Source organism: Grus americana, chromosome 20, assembly GCF_028858705.1.
Source record: "Grus americana isolate bGruAme1 chromosome 20, bGruAme1.mat, whole genome shotgun sequence".
NCBI lineage: Eukaryota > Metazoa > Chordata > Aves > Gruiformes > Gruidae > Grus > Grus americana.
Window position 1 is genome coordinate 7,449,506 of NC_072871.1, and position 4,293 is coordinate 7,453,798.

Consider the following 4,293-nt stretch of genomic DNA (forward strand, 5'->3'; position numbering starts at 1 on the left):
AAATCAAAGCAGAATTGTGGAGGAAATGGGTGATGGAACAAACAATGATATTTTCAAGGATAAGCAATGGTGATTGCACTTCTCAGCAGTGGTTCAATCAAACTGATAGTGATCAGACATGTGTCTGATCAGACACAGGTCGTTGCGGGAGCCTGCAATGAGTTGGAGCCACTCAGATTCCCTGGCCCTGCGCAGCGCCAGCCCGCATCGCTGGAGCATCCCCTTCCGCTCGGAACAGCCGTGGGTGGAAGCTGCTGGGCTGTGCTGGTCAAGGTCAAGCACCTCAGAAATTGCCAACTCCTGTGTTGCTGTCTGAGGCTGACAGGGATTCACTGGTGGGTGGTGGTAGCTGAGGAGTTGATAACAGGGCAATCCATCCACATTTGGGGCTGGTGTCTACTGCTATGGAAGATCAGGTCCAGGCCACAGGTCAGAGAGTTTTTACAGCCTCCACTTAATTTAAGAAAAATTAATTAAAAAATATAAAACATTTGGTTTGTTGGAAGTGTTGCAAAAAGATTTTTAAAAGCGTATTTCAAAGCCTTGCTTAATGAGGATGCATGGTGCTCTTGCCCTTCTTCACTGCTTTAACACGATGAAATGTGGATGCTGTCCCTCTCCAGCCTCTGTTAGAATGACTGAGTTACCTGGATGTGGAGGAGAGTTTTTTCAGTGTTCAGAGGAGGGGCAGGCTGGTAACCAAGCAGGTTTAAATCTTAAAAGGCTGTATTTCTCTACTCTCCAAACTAATGAAAGTATTTCTTTGGGAGGAGAATTTCCTGCACTCCCAAACAAGTGTTGCAAGAGAATATTTAAAACATTGCTATCGGTGCCTTCTAGCACTAAGCCTAATTAAGTTTCTTTCATGTCTTGGAGAACTGCACATGCTTCCTTTCAGGAGGATGGCAAAGCGCCGGCACTGACAGGAGATCTGTGTCAATGTGTGAGGTACCTCTGCAGTAAAAAGTAAATGACAGTCAGAAATTGGTAGCTGGTGCTTGTAATATAGACCCAAGAAGCTAAGACTGACATTTGCTGGCAGCAGGTTTGTTGTGGTTAAATATCTTTTTTCTTTAGCCAAGGAAAAATACTCACACAAAAATTACTTGATCCGCAGCAGAAGAATAGGATTAGCATCAGGAAGGGGTGTCTGGTGGCAGGCCTCCATGGTATGAGCCTCTGTCCCTGAATGGGATTCATTCTTCCCCAGCTGAGCCGGTGGGAAGTTGTTGCTCTTACAGGAAAGTGCTCAGACTGCTGCAGTGGTGTTGTTTTTGCTCTCATGTTATGCCCTTTTGCAGGGGTCAAGAGTTCTTCCATAAAACTCACTCCAGGCTATAGGTCCTAGCATAAGTAGCCTATGTTGCCTGTCGTCCCAGATGGGATTTTATAGATGGGGTGCTGGAGCTCTCGTGAAACACTTGTCAACCCAGCACTGTTTGCTTATTCCAGGTTCACTGGAAGGAGACCTCGCTTCACTCTTCAGCCTGTCGTGGCAATTTTTTTCACACATTTTCTCTATCTTTTTTCCATAGCCATCTCTCAGTGAGATCTCTCCACCACTGCCAACCAGCTCTGCCAGGCCGCGCAGTCTGGCACAGAAAGAGACAAAGCCAGACTGAGTCATTTACAAAAACAAGGCGCCGCCCATTATTTTAGCAGGCTGGAGTGGACTACTGCTGGGAGATCTTGAGTGCCAAACAATAAATGAATCCTCTCCGGTTAATCGTCACCCCTGCCAATGAGATGGAGGTTGGTCGCTCTTGCAATAAAGGACAAAAGTCTTTTCTTCTGCTCTTTGTTGCCCATAACAAAGCTGGTTGGATGCAGCTGGGATCAGGCCCACAGCTGATGCTCCTCGCCCCCGCCCCTGGGCCATTCCTTTCAGCTCAGCTGGGGTAGCCCGGACAATAGGGAAGCTGTGTTTGCTGCATCTCAGGATGTTAGGTCTATAGTTTGGACAGGCCAAGAATATGCGCGTATTCTCCCCATTGATGTTCAGGGGCTTGATACCTCTTTGTTTGGTTTGCTTTATTGAAAGGTAAAACGGAAGAAGGGATAATGCCCCTGCTTAGAAATATAGATGCATGGTGACATAAAAGGAACGAGAAAGGAACATTTTGGACATGAGACCTGAATCCACACTCTTTGGGGGGGGGGCGGTGTGGGAGGGGAGCTGTTATACCAGCTGTGCTGCCCCACTGCAAGATTTCCTCAGGCAGGATCCTTTCCACAAAGGTCCGTGTTCAGATAACAGGCTGCCCGGTGTAAGATGTCAAGATAATCTGCCAGTTAGTTCCTCCTGGCCTCTGGCAGGTAGCTCTCCATGCAAGAGTGAACAGGCAGGTCTGACTCAGCTGCAAAGAGACAAGCCATCAGAAAATGATGATCAGAAAAGTGCTCTCCATTTTCCAGTGTTGGAACTTTGCTCCCCCAATGCGTTTGATGTAGGTGCATTAAACGTACAGGATAATATTTTCCACTTTCTGTTTCTGTATTTTTGTGGTTACCTTTCTCCCAGTTTGGGAGCCAGCAGGCAGATCCTAGCACGTCCATTTTCTACCCACTTGTGCCTCAGCAAGAGATAGAGCTCGCTGTGCAAGCTATGCCTGCCTCATCAGGACCCAACGTTGTCACCTGCTTCCCCACAGTTTGACCTGCTGGCCCTTATAGGAAATCACCGCACAGCACCCTCGTTTCCATAAAGCATACTGCTACTGTTGTCCCAAAAATGGGATCATTTACCTGGTGTGCAGTACGCCAATATACGCACAGAGCAGAGGTATTTTATTTGTTTCATGTCTGTGCAGAGCTGGGTGCTAGGTGGTAATTCCACAAAGCTAGCGTCCACAAGAGCATCCCAGCATCTAGCTGCCTGTCCCACAGTTAACATACGTGGTGGCTAGATTTCATTTATTCTGCATATCAGTCTAAGAAGCTGCCTGTGTTCACATCTGCACTGAACACCTAAGGGACAATGCCCAGTGCTGCGGGTTAAATAAAAATATGTCCTTTTCCAGATCATACCCAAGGAGCTGCTGCAGTGGACTGCTTCCCCCCGTCTCCCTGCTGCTGAATAACGGTTGTCATGCCTTCGGTGCAAAAAGTAGTGGAGGCTGATAAGCATCTTTAAAGAGAACATTTAGGTTGTATTTACCTATGCACACAAATAAAACTTGAGACAACACAGGCAACATCACATTCTCTGGCATCTAATGTTAAAGATATGAATGGCTCTTAGTCCACTTACTATTTTGGAATAATGTATTTCCTGATTTTTCAGGTGTCATTGGATTATTGATAGTTATTGTATTCTATCTGCATATCAATGCTTGTACTGCCTCCACAAAAGATGCTCACCTAGAAGCCTGTGGAAATCGAATACATATTCAGGACTCAAAACAATTCTTGCCTGATGTATTCAAACACAGCAGCAGAATTTCATCACCTACCTCACCACCAAATTCTTTTCAGATCTTATCTTTTCCAGTCATAAGCTAAAAAAGATGCATGATACAATATCCTACCAGTGCTGCAGGGGATGTGACTCCATAGGTAATTTGTGAGATAGATGTTGGGAGTGTCCCTAACTAAAATTGTTTGAGGATAAAATTACTGAGCACAGTGCTGAAATGGTGGATCACCCACTGGCCTGGTCTAGGATTTCCAGAGGGCTTCTAGGATCTAGGTGCCAAAATTCTACTGAATAGCAATTAAAATTGTGTTTCTAATTCAATTCCCTGAAACTCAACTAATCTTTCCCATAACATTTCTTTCAGCTTTTGGATGGTGATTACATTAAAAATCCTACCGACTTTGATAATAACAGACAACATTGCTATAGCGAAGTATGAAGCACTCATAACTGGGCTGACTGGACAGACTGAAAAAGTCAGCAGCATCCCTGATGGTTACGAGACCCAGAGGAAAGTCTTGTGCCCCTGTGTCTAACCAGCTCACACGGCATGGATGCTCAGGTCAAGAGCAGAAGAAGGAGCGTGTCAGGCCACAGGCAAATTTTTTCCTATAGGGGTTTCTTTTATGGTTCTGCTCTGAGGATTTCGAGAGTGGCAAGAGAGGAGGGAAGGTTTGGAGATGGGACTTGTGGCTGTAATCTCAGTTTTCACTGAAGCACTGAACATGCAATTATTTTAAGAACGAACCTCTTTATAGTGTGCACTCTTTCATTGTCTGAATGATGTTAGTTATCCTCTAGCCTTGCACTGAATTCACAGATAACTAGGACTGAAAACTGACTGAAAACCATTCAAACTTTCACCAGAATCCAGGGGA